The sequence below is a fragment of the Musca domestica genome, unplaced genomic scaffold, assembly GCF_030504385.1.
Source record: "Musca domestica strain aabys unplaced genomic scaffold, Musca_domestica.polishedcontigs.V.1.1 31, whole genome shotgun sequence".
NCBI lineage: Eukaryota > Metazoa > Arthropoda > Insecta > Diptera > Muscidae > Musca > Musca domestica.
The window spans coordinates 7,816,011-7,829,566 of NW_026712309.1; the positions used below are offsets into that span (position 1 = coordinate 7,816,011).

The 13,556-nt window shown below is 32.7% G+C and overlaps 1 protein-coding gene across 10 annotated transcripts in view; it reads left to right on the plus strand.

The window, feature by feature from the left end:
- Window positions 1-2,928: 2,928 nt before the first annotated feature.
- The window catches only part of LOC101890834 (dnaJ homolog subfamily B member 6), a 68,252-nt gene continuing 57,624 nt past the window's right edge, over window positions 2,929-13,556 (plus strand). For 2 of the 10 annotated variants that reach the window (XM_005183555.4, XM_020036766.2), the window contains exons 1-2: window positions 2,929-3,025; window positions 4,543-4,737. The gene's annotated coding sequence lies outside the window, so the exon portion shown is untranslated. Of the gene's footprint in view, window positions 3,026-3,318; window positions 3,408-4,542; window positions 4,738-13,556 lie in introns of those variants that run through there. The other 8 variants (XM_020036768.2, XM_011294254.3, XM_011294253.3 and 5 more) reach the window with 8 other exon arrangements.

A 13,556-nucleotide genomic window follows, 5' to 3' on the forward strand; every position in this document is an offset into this window, starting at 1 on the left:
ATAACGGTACCCCCCAACCCCCCTCCCAATATTCGGTATTTTGATGATTTTAGCGACATTATTTAGGGGAATCGTTCCAAATTTGGCATTTGAAGTTCGTAATAGATACTGCAGCATAAAACAGAAAATGTGCCATATAGGTCCACGTCTTCATATAGCCCCCATATACCGTACCCCCCGATATTCGGTATTTTGATGATTTTAGCGGCATTTTTTACCGGGATTGTTTCAAATTTCGCATGTGAAGTTCATAATGGATACTTCAGCCCATGCCAGAAAATTGTCTGTGCAGGTTCACGTTTTCGTATATCCCCCATATAACGGTACACCCCATATTCGGTATTTTGATGATTTTAGCTACATTATAAACAGATTTTTCTTCAAGTTTCGCATTTAAATATTGTAATAACTTATGACAAATGTTGCCTATGCAGGCCTGCGTCGTCGTATAAGCATTCGGTATTTTTAAGATTTTAACACAATTTTTAACGGATTTTATTTCTTTTTTTGGAAATTGCCAAATTCGTACCAAATGGTGGAGGGTATTAAAGGTTCGGCCCGCCCGAACTTACAGCTTTTTAACTTGTTTTCGATATAAAAAGGGGAAAATTCGGTTATCGTAGTAAAAAGTTTTACATTTTTGCAGTTCTGGGGCTAGATTCTCGTTCTATGAAAATATGAAATGAAAAATATTTTCTTTATATTTTTTTTTCATGTGACATTTTTCTCCTTTATTAAAGTTTTTATTTCACATTTCAATAGAACAAGAATTGAGCCTGTGTAGCAGACAATATGTTCTACCAACTGTATTCAATCCAATGTGATTCAAACTTTTTACATTGGTCTTATTCACTTATTTATTATTATTATTTTTTAAATTGTATTTTTTTTAATTTTTTTTTTAAATTTTCAAGCTCCTTCCAAATGGTCGAGGACATTAAAGCTGCTTTTTTACTTGTTTATTGTTCCAATGCTAAATGTAAAGAACGCGGTAACATTTGTGATTTTGGAGTGTACCGCAGTACTAATGCTGCCCAGTGATGCTTTCCGTTAGTATGTAGATTGCGCACCGGATTTATAATAAATCTAATCGTGTGAAGATATATTTTGTATGGTAAATCTAGTTGAATAAATCCGGATTAAGCAAAATAAATACTGATAATAAATAAGACACTGAAATTTAAAATATTTTCAGAAACTTAATTGGTTGATTGCTTGCCTTAAGGTCATTAAAAAAACTATGTTTTTTTTTTGGAGTTCTGTTTTTTTATTTATTATATTTATCCTCCGGAAATATTCTTCGGGGATCGGCATTACAAAAAAAAAAACAAAAACAAAAAAGTTAAAAAGCAGTAAGTTCTGCCGGGCCAAACTTTGAATACCCTCCACCATTTGGAACGAATTTGGAAATTTAAAAAAATAAAATCCTCAAAATTCTGTTAAATTTTAAAAATACCGAATATTGCCGTTATATTGGGGTCTATACGACGTGGACCTACATAGGCATTGTTTGCCATTAGCCATTACCATATTCAAATTCGAAACTTTAAATAAACGGTGAATAATGTAGCTAAAATCATCAAAATATCGTATATAATGGGAGGTACCATTATATCGGAGCTGTGCGAAGACCTGGGCCAGCATAGACAATTTTCTGTCATAGGATATAGCATCCATTACAAACGTCAAATACGATATCTCAAACAATTTCGGTGGGTATTGTACCTAAACTCGTCAAAATACCTGCCTACTGGAAAAATAAACAAGTGTGCAAAATTTTAGCCTTCTATCTCAATTCGTTCGAAAGATAGCGTGATTATAACAGACAGACGGACATGGCTAAATCGACTTAGAATTTTACGCTGATCAAGAATATATATATATATATTACACACTGTTCATAGGAATCACCTGGATACAATTTTTCATGTTCATGGTATAATTATTACAGGTAGCAGCAAACCCCAGCGGATTTGACCCTAAGTAAATAAAATTATCTGTTTTTTTTTTTTTTTTTTTTTTTTGGATTACACATGGAATTAAGAAGGTAAAGTCATGCAATCATATGTTTACATTTTTTTTCAAAATTATTCATTTGACAACATCTAATTGTCAAAATGCTTATGAATTCATTTTACATACACCTTTACCCTCTTAATTTTACCATGGGATCCTAATTCTGGACATTGTTATTTAAAATATAATTCCGAAAAAGATACAAATATATATAAATTGGACACCAAATTTTAACAGAAATTAAAATTGATACACATTTCTGGTGTAAAAAAACTTTACACAAACCCCAAAAATGGTAATTTAAGTTAAGCTTTGTATTAAGTTCTTTCATAGTTTTATAAGAACTTTTATCGTAAATTGTTGTTGTATAGATAAAAAAATAGGGTCCTAAATGAAGCGGGACTAAGTATTATATTTTGGAGGAGCTTTCTAAATAAAACACAGCAACCTAGAGAGTTTGTGTGCAAACCATAAAATATATACCGAGAAGGATTTTCGTAAGAAAAAAAATTGTCTACATTATCATTTGTAGAAGAAGTATGAGAGATATACTAATCCATTAATAAAATGGCCAAAAACAAAAGATATTAACTAGATGGCACGCCTAACACGACTTGTCACACGAAATACTACAAATAACTACATGTACGCGTACCAAGGGTATGAGCATACATTATCAAACAACATTTATTCAATTTATTGACATTTTCATTCATAATTTTATAAATAAATTTTGTTTTCAAATCGGTTGTCGCACAGTTGAAACTTTTATGTTAAATTTCGATATTCTGAGTTACCCTGTAGTTGCTAACTCTGTTTTCTCAGAATTGTATATCGATTACTATGAGACGTCTCTGCAATTTTACCACAGGTAAGAGTCGACTTTTATCGATAAGTCGAATGTCGAACTAAAGATCTCTAGTGCTTTAATATTCTTTGAAAGAGCAAGGTGGGTGCCGGAAATCGCGGAAATCGTGGTAGAGGATTTGTTAAATGTTAATCAGAAAAAGTAGTTTTTTTGCAATACATACTTGAGAATAAATAAAATTTTTTGAATATAACGACCGAAGCAACCCCTTCGCTGAGTGGTGTGAAACTTCGATTCCATATGGGCTTGTGAAATTTAAGAAAAGTGTTAACAAACATTAGTCAACAATATTGAAATGATGGAAATTAACAACAATAAAGTGTGCTGTTTGACAATGTTAGAGAAACAATAAGCAAATTCAATAAGACAACTAGACAAAAACAACACTGACATTGACTGCTTAAGAAGGCAAATTAAGTATTACCGCCAAAAAAAAAAAAAAAAAAAACAACGCCAAACTCAAAAAACCAGCTTCTCGCAGTGCTAGTGTGGGAATTAACAAAAATAATTAAAATAACAATGTGTATGTGTGCAAGCGTTATTTGCCAATATATGAAGAGAACAAAAAACGAACGTGTAAACAATTGAATTTCCTAATCGTAAATGCGAGTTTATAAACAAATCAGAAATCTTGCCTTTCATAGATTTTGAAAATGCACAGTGCAATAATTAAATACAGAGATAACAAAGAAAAAGAACCAGCCCCATAATAAACAAGCTGGTTTTCTGCTTCAATGCAATAAATGCTTTGTTGGGGTTTGTGTGCGTGACAATTGTCTTTCCGTCTTTCCATTGTTCGGTTTCATATGAAGAGTTTGTTTAAGGGCTTAGGACTCGAAATAATTATGAATTGATGATTTAATGTTCATGAATTAATTCGTTTTTCTGCTACTGGATAAATATACAACTTCGGTTTTATTAATAAAGCATTGCAAATGTCTTGTTTTTTGCTTCGTTGTTTCAGAATCATCCCTAAATGTGCTCTTGAACAATATAGCCTTCGCTTCCTCTCTTTTGGCTCTTTTGGAGCGTTGTTTCTTTGGTTTGTTATCTGGTATGGCAAGGTTGCCAATGTAGAGCAATTTCCTTTCAGAAAGTGGGATAAATGATCTGGTCGTTACTTTGTAAATAGAGTGCACTGTGAAAGAAATTCACGCCAGGAAGAAGTTAGGATTAACCCTTATAATTGACAAGTCGCATACAATTATTGTGTTTTTTTTTTTTGTCAATTATAACTCTGTTCCAGAACCTGCAAGAATCTACTATTTTTCCAATTTTTTCAATATCATAAAAGAAATATCGGTTATTGTAGTAAAAAGTTTTACATTCTCGCAGTTTTGAACAGAAAATTGATTTTTTTATATGTTAAAATATTGCCAAATATAATTCCCAAAAAAAAAAAAAAAACTGCTGCAAATTTGCATTAAACTGCAAACTTCAAAGGTCGATTACGCTAGATGTAAATATACTGGCAACCCTCTGTGAAATGTTTTTGTTTTGTTTCAACTACTACTACTATGGGGTATTATTCTGATAAGAACACCGAAGTCGAGAAACAATCAGCAACAAGAATTTTAAATTCATTTGAGTTTTATGTCGTTCTACTGTTAAGAAAAGAAACTCATTGGAAATACTAAATTTCAATTTACGCAAATTAGCAGAATATCGACACTCGGGAAGAATTAAAATTTGAACGAAGAGCGGTTTGATTCAAATTGAAATCCGCAGTGGGAAATAATAAAGCGGACAAGTAACAATTACACATATATACATACCAAAAGAACAATAAGAAGAATATCTGTTAAAAAAAAACAGCAACAACCGACAAACATAAAAAGGAGAAAGAGAAAAGGGTAAGTAGAATTTGTGTATAACGTAACTGAATAATATACGACAACTTTGGCGGGGGGTTTCATCATTCTTTATTTTTTTTTTTTATAAGAATTGACTAGGTAGGTACCTATCTTTCTTCTACACCTCATCGGAACAACATAACGATTAGTGTCTTCGCTATAACGACAAAAGGATACATTGTTTATATAAAACAATTTGTTCGTGAATTTCAAGTCAATACGTAATTAAGACCAGTCCAAATAAAATACATCGCTTAAAAGTTCTGGAAGTTGTCATACTGGGGTATTTGTCATTGTGCATATTTTTTGTGGATTAACTCTTGTAAAAACTCTAGGATTTTTCTTCAGGGAAAGTAGTTTTTTTTTTTTGGGACTGACCTTCTAAACCGATACGGGCAATATCGGAATCATTTGAAAGCTAATAAAAATGCCTATCCAACACATGATCTCTGAAATCAGGAATGATAATAGCACAAAATGTAACATCTTGGAAACGTTTTGATGTAAGCAATAAATTGGTATAAATTTTGTGGACTCCCAAAGTGGCTCAATTTTCGACTTTTCGGGATTTTTAAAAAAATCTGGTCCAAAAAATTATTAATTTTGATACGACTCCCGAACCGTTATAAATAACCCTTTCGTGTGACCATATGTTGGATAAGTATTTATGTTATAGCTACAAAGATTAAGTAGGTCCAGGTCTAACTCGGGTCTCAAAAAAATTACTTTCCCGGTATCAGGGTACAAATACCAACCTCTAGAAAACAATTTCAAAGGGAAAATCTGAGAGATTTTACTAAACTAGAGCTGTTTCATTTTTGTTACGTACAAAGGCAGACAGGATCACTTTTTATGTCGATGTTTGGATATTAGTTTGCTCATTTTTTTTTGGTTTAATTTAATAGTTTACTTAATTTTTTTCGCCAACCGTAAAATATCTTTGCGAGCAGGATGGATCGAGGCCTACCAGAATTTAATGTTAATGTTAAGCTTATGTCGAATTTTTGGTAGAACTTTTCAAACCTAGCTATTTGGATACAGTTTTAAAGTATTTTGTGTAAGCAAATTACAGGTCGCATTTATAGTCCGATTGTGACAGAAATTTACACAATTCATTTGATGGGCTCTATGACGGTTTCCTTCGAGACTACTGGTAATCGTTTGGTCAGTTGATTCCTTTAATGAAAGTACATATCACCGGCAGTGTCACCTTATGGTACCGTCACATAGATTGGGTTATTCAGCGCTCTAAACTTGATTTTACCTAAATTATTTATGATATTGGGTTAAATTATGGATTATAAGATTAAAATAGTGTTATTTGACAATTGACTTTTTTCATAAACTCTATGAAATGTATATTTTTGACCCTTTTCGCTAAAAGACATTTTTTTACTCTTGATTAAAATCTAAACATTATAAAATATCAAACAATAAAATGTGGGGATATCCTCTTAAATTCACATTGTAAAAAGGAAATGTATGATAGGTGTTTTTCTCCATTTCCATGTTTGTTTTCCTAATTTTTGACTGGGTATTTTTAATTGAATAATATAAAAAGAGAAGAAAAACATATTTAAATTCGACATAGTGAAACAGGAAATTCAATTTGATTTTTGTTTTTTTTTTCGCTTTGGGAAAATAACTGTATTTCAATTGTCAATTTTAAATTAATTTATTAAAAAATCATTATCTATAATATATCATTGCATTGCACTTTGTGAATAATATGATTCATTGACTGAGTCATGGGATTATGTTTCTGGCTCTTGCCTGTCTCCTGTGATGACAATTGTTAGACATACCATGTAAATGGTTATTGTTGTCTTCCAGGCATGTCTCCTTGATGTCAACAAAGGAAATTATGAAGACAAGCCGACTTTTCCTTCTTTTATAAAAATATAGCAACGCCCACGAGTTGTCTTTTGTTTCTGATTTTGCGATTTACAATCGCCTTCAGTAGATTAACGGAAGACGCGCCTTCATGATTTACTACTGCTTAAATAAACAAATGTGCGTTTGAGAGATGTATGTTACAGGATTTTAAGGATTGTCTCATGGCATGAAATGTTTTAACTAATACTCATTTTTATATATCGACACAAAAGAAACAAATATGACGGAAGAAAAATTTACGATCACAGATGGTGCGATGTTCAGGAAGGAAGTAAAAGTATTTACTCAATGACTACAAAATTGTACTGCGAGGACTCTTATATATCTCAAAAATATAATATAAAATTTTGATTGTGAACCAAGTATAGCATCAAATTTTTATCAAAGTTTATTTTTTCGTCTTTTTTTACAAAGGCAGGACAACAGATTCAATGCTTTGATTGTCAACATTCTACTATTTGTCTTTGTCACACGCTGCCCGAATGTTGCTCTGCAGTATTTTGGCCCATTCCCGGCGAAGCGCTTGCTTGCAGTGATCGACACTTTGGTATTTTTTAATGCCAACCTTGCTTTACAAAATACTCCGGAGACAATAGTCCAACAGATTGGTATCCGGAGATTTTGACGGGCGTTGTGCGTTGGAAATGAAGCGAGGAACCTTAATTTGTGCTGAGTCCTGTTGGAATGTCCAAGGTCTGCGGCCAAAATGTTTGCGTGCCCAAGGCTTTACTGCACCCTCCAGAATATTTTCGCGATAATATTCGGCATTTATTATCATTGGAGAAAACCGAATGGAATATTGCGATATGTTCAGCTCACGAGTCTTTTTTCGGCAACTGTGACGCGGGTTTCGATCAATTCGCTTCTTTACTTTTCGAACCATTTCTGCTGATGTTGCTGTTTTCTTCCGTCCACTTCCTTGACATAGGGCTAGGTCTGTTAATTAGCATCTGACAACACAGGGATCATTGCCTGTCATTAGATTGCAAATGACGAAAAATTATTTTAAAACATTGTATACGTAATCAAAACATCATTTTGAAATATGTATTTCGTTGGGCATTGAAGTAAAGACTTACCTCAGTGTGTGATACACCGCTCATATGTCTCATATTCGTAATGTTCACGGCTAAGTGAAAAATTGGGATAACTGGGGCAACATTGTTTTTTTATTCCCAGACCGTGTTTCGACGTCGGGCGTATGATATATCACATTGAATTGTGCGACTTCCATCATGTGTCGGTAATTGTCGACACAGTTTACGTCAATTGTGAAATTGACAAACAATCTGCAATTTAAAAGTTTTTCTTAGCACGAGTTCATTGACCTCTAGTGCATGTGAGAGAAGATAGGGCTTCATTGCCTACCACACTTTTGCCTATTTTGTTTTTATTTTGGCTTTGGCTTTCATAAAGTCCATGTGAGATAATAAAATCGAATAGAAATACTTTACAGTTAAATGTATTTTTTTAAGTATATTTAGGCATCACGACTATGTATATAAGTCCGTCTGTCCATCCGTTTGTTTGTCCATGTATTTTAGTGAACAAATTAGAGGTCGCGGTATTGTAAATTTTTGGCTGTCGTTTTATTGACCTAATGACAAACCCGGTTAAAATTCGAAAACCGGTCCAAGTTTGTATAAAGCTTTTATCTATTTCACGCTTTATATCTTTCCAAATAGAAAGGGTTTTATCACATTCAAAAAAGGAAGTCGGCCAAATAAGGTAAAAATCGGTTCAGATGTCGCGTGATGGCATTTAAGCCAGAGATTACATTTGAACCGACACATCACATACAGCCAAATGTTAAATTTGAGAGAAATATTGATTCAGACTTGGTGCATATATTTTTCGCCTCGATATCATAAAAATGGTTTACCAATTTCGTTTGCCAAATTAAGGCGAATTCAGAAATTCAGATTTGAAAATATTTATTTAAAATATTTAGAAAAAAATGGTTATGCTATATTTATTAAAAGAATGAAAAATAATTCGGATAACTATATTTGTTTAATTCAAGGCCTAATGATCCAATAATGAAATGTCCTGTTTGAAGATTTTCGAAAACATTTGGGTTTGAGTTTATGAAGCTTCATGAAAAATATTGAATTGTATTGGAAACTTGAGACACTGAAATGAATATGCAAATTTATTCCTGGTTTTCCCGAAGTTTTGTTTGTTTTGTTCGTATCTTTAAGAAGTGTTTTCTTTTTTGGAATTTCAATTCAAATAAAAATGCACACAAACTAAGTTTTTTATATGTACCAATATAATTTAAATTTTTCCCAGGAAATAATAATTTGACATCCTTTTCACTTTTTGAGCTATGTCAGGGGCAACATTTTTGCATTCGATATCGAAATTAATTTCTGTATGCTCATTTTAGATTGATAAAAAATAAAAATTCGGGTAGAAACAACTGAGGGTCAACTCTAACACCCGATGTTAAGAAATTTTTAATTTAACCAACGCTAAAACAGACTTTCACTACGATCTAAATTTGGTTGATATCGAATGCAAGTGTTTGTCTCAGTTTATCCCTAACCCCCAAAATCTGATTGGAACCACCAAATGCAAGAATGTTAAAAAAATCGATTCAACGATATTCATAAAAAAATCCATATGATATTAGTGTACAAGGGAACGATTGTCGTTTAAAATTATTCTCGTATACATTTGGAAAAAGTAATAAACTTCTTGGCAGAGTTATCCTCCAATGTTTTTGGCCATTCAAGCCATGCCTATTTCAAAAGCAACAGCAGACATTGAAATTTACTATGTTTTGTCTTTACCGACGTACGTACTTACTCGTACATACATATGTTGAGATTCAGTTGTTAAGATGGCAACAAAGGCCCTGTTGCCTTTCGTTGTAGTTGTTCACGAACAAAAAAAAAGAAAAAAAAAAACGTTTGCAGCTGCCTTTATTTCTTTGTCATGTTTGCGCTCACTCAGTTAGAGGCAGTTGTTGTGGCGCGGTGTTCATTACTACGATTTGTCGCCATTAGCTGTGTTTGACCGAAAGTTCAAGTTTTTCTGTCGTTAATTTAATGTTGGTTTAGGTTTAAAGATAGTCGGTTCCACGCCGGGATCGTCTAAAAATGACAAATAGTTATTTTATAAGTTTTTGTGTTTGGAAAAGATTTTGAGTGCAGGTAGGGGGAATGTTGACTGGTAAGTGCAACAATTTGGATTTGATTAACTAGATTGAGACTTTCAATATTCTAATTAGCTTTAACAGTAAGAGGCTTATATTTTCTTTTTAATAGATGCAACCAAAGCAAATAACTTACAGTTTTTTTTAAGTATAATAGATTTAGAGTGGACATGTCATAGACAAATTACACCATATCTGTGGTGTTATTAAGGTTGTTGAACTCTGTACAGCTGTATAGTTTGAAAACAATGAGTTTTACATTTTAAGCACTTATTAAAACTAACAATCCAATTTAAATGAAATCTCAATGGGGTAGTCAAAATCTGGTTATAATTTTACTTCAATTGAGATTTTCCTCATTGCCCCATAGGAAATTTGACCAGTTTTTGAGGCAAACATCAAGATTTGTACATATAAAAGCGCGGTATTTGTAATTGGACTCGTTTGAAGAACATATCCCAACATACCAAAATGGCTTGAGAATAATATTACAATAAGCTTACGAACATAAGCCTTAAGCTTGAGAAAATCTTGAGAAAACATTGAAAAATGTTTGTGTAATAAATGGAGGGCTCACTGCTATACCGAACCAAGTCATGAAAAATTAAAAATGCCGAAATTAGTCCCAATGTCCCCGTATATGGAAACTCTGTTTACCCTGTAAAGCACAATGTCAAAAAGTGTTTCGTTCCAAAGATGACGGTAAAAAACCTAAGTCAACGACCGTCATTTTCGACTTTTTTCAAAGCAAAAATGAACCAAGTCAGTGTGTTTCACTTTGAATCAATACTATTAGTGAGCACGTGTTTATGGTTTATGGTACAGTTTTCAGCAATATTAAAAAAAATCAGTGTTTTCCATAAATGGATAGTAATAATAGCAATGCTTGTGAATTTTCCAGTAATGAAGATGAGGAATATTTGCCAGCCCCGAAAATGATGAAGACGGAAATGACGAATTTTTTATGTGTAAATATTTGTTGAAACCATGGTAAAATTAAGAAGGTAAAGTCATTTCAAATAAGCATATCCATCTCTGCATTCTGTGTAATTTACTCTGTCAAATTTCCCTGCCTAGAAAGCAGGTTGTATGTACAATGGATTTATAAATATACACTTTGACAATGAGATGTTGTCAAATGCATAACTTTGAAAAAAAAAAAAAAAAATAAGTAAAAAACCTGTAAATTCGTCCGGGCCGAACTTTGAATACCCTCCACCATTTGGTACAAATTTGGCAATTTTCAAATAATTAAAATCCATTAAAAATTCTGTTCAAATCTTAAAAATACCGAATGTAGCCGTATATTAGGGGCTATACGAAGACGTTGACCTGCAAGACAATTTGCAGTCATAGGCAGTACTATTCATTACGAACTTCAAATACTAAATTTGAAATAGTTCCGGTAATAGTACCGCATATCGGGAGGTACCGTTATATGGGGGCTTTACGAAGACGTGGACATACATGGCCCATTTTCAATACAACAAGTCCTGCAGACTAATACACATTTGAGTAAAATTTTATCAATCTACTTCATTTCTTTCGGATGCTAGAGTGATATATATAGTATATTTGGAGGTGTTACAAAAGGAATTACAAACGAAATATACCCTCCATACTATGGTGGAGGGTATAAAAATGTAAACATATAATAGTGTGACTTTACCCTCTTATTTCTACCACAGTTGAAACCTTTAATTTTCCTTTGTCCTTGTTAACATTAATTTATTTAAAAAAAAAAAATAATTTATTTTATTTTCCTAAAAATCACAATGATGTCAACTACAATAGAAGCACCCGCAGCTGCCAGCCGCCAAACCAAGACATGACTTAAAATAAAACTCCGAAACTAGTGGGAAATTAATCGCTAAAGTTAACTATGTTTAGTCTATTCGTTATATGACTGTATTTTATTTTTTGACTTGGTTCGCTTTAGCTGTGAAACCTTGAAATTTTATTCAGAGCAATAATGAACCAAAGTAGATTTTTTGGTTTTTGAATATTTTTTAGTAATATATTTAAATTATTTTTATTTTAAATTAATATCATTAGTTAATTTTGAATATTGACTTTTACATTTTCTTTTGGTAGACTAAAATATTCCTTCCAGAAATTAATGGCAGTACATTTACTTTGGCTCTAAATATCTTCGAATTATGTTTTTGTGACTTAGTTCGGTATAGCTGTGAGCCCTTCAAATGTAGAATAATCGAAATTGAACCCTTATTTATAATCTTGTGCTTGTTATTGTAGAATAAGCTTACGAAAGTAATATTATATTAAGCTTATTTTTGCAATAGTATAAAATAATGATTTTTTTTCCTTTTTTAATGATTTCACACATTTTATTTATTGATGGTCATCCCTGTCTGTCACTGCCTCCTGTGGTCTTGATACCTGGACGCTTGCTTCTCCCCTATTCAAGCTTCTGCATCTCCACCACTAATATTACACTTCTATTGAATTCCTGCAACTTTCTTGATGCTTCCAGTCTGAAATGAGATTGAAATAATATATACCACAGACTCCCAGATTCGTTATTCATCCTTACCTTAAGAATTCGGGCCGGAAATGGGTCCTAAATTCGTGTGATTTTGTTTTTTACCAAAAGAAAACAACTTCTAACCGACAATTTTCACAAAAAAACCAAACAAAGGATAGATTTGAGAAAACATAAGCGTTTCTCAAGCATTGTTAAAAAATTGTCATGATGAACTGTTTTGATAATATTATTCTCAAGCTGTATTGTATTTTGGGTATGTTGGGATATGAATGTACAATTGGTTTTCGAAAATATTCCAAAACTTGCTGTTCATATTGTAAAATCGAGGTCACTATTGTTGGTGTCTATTTAACCCGCTAATTGTTATTCGGTGGCGTCTGCCCTACCCTAAACTCTAAACCTTTATAAGATTTCGCATCGATTGGTCTTTAATTGGAAAATCCGAAAAAAATCGGATATTGATCCACTTTAATCCCTTAATTATTTAGCTCAGCGATATATGTAGATCGATATACACGGTGGGTCTAGCTCGCGAGCGGGATTAGTCGAAGAAGTTTTATGTGGAGTTTTCTTTTGACTCCTGTGTCAAAAATTAGCGTGAGAGAAAATACACTTAATACACCAATACCCTGAACCGAGCGAATCAGAACAAGTAAAAAAACATTAACTTTAATACCCTCCACCTTGAGGTAAAGTAAACAATTTCATCTAAAAATATTTGAATGCAAGCGCGTTTCACTTTAAACTTCATATACCAGTAAGACCATTTGCATAATGTTTTTAAATTATCAAAAAAAAAAAAATGAGTGAGGCCGTTATATGGGACCATACCAAAACGGGATCCTCTATAGGCAATTTTATACTTCAAGGATTGTTATCTATGAAATCTTCTAAAATACCAAATTTGAAACAATTATGTGGGTAAATATGACTAGGATTATCGATGGGTATCGTTATATGTGCGCTATAAGAAAACCTGGAACTAAATATCCTATGTTCTGCCATAGGCTAAAACCCATTATGACCTACAAATACTAATTTTTAGATAAATCCGTGGAATAATGTGGAAAAAATCATCACAATACCGAATATCGGGAGGTACCGTTATATGGGGGCTATACCAAAACGTGGACCTATACATACAATGTCTCGCCACCGGAGCTAGAAACCATCATGGCCATAAATTCCAATTTTTAGACAAATTCGGGGAAAATGTAGCAAAAACCATCATAATACCGAACATCGAGAGGTACCGTT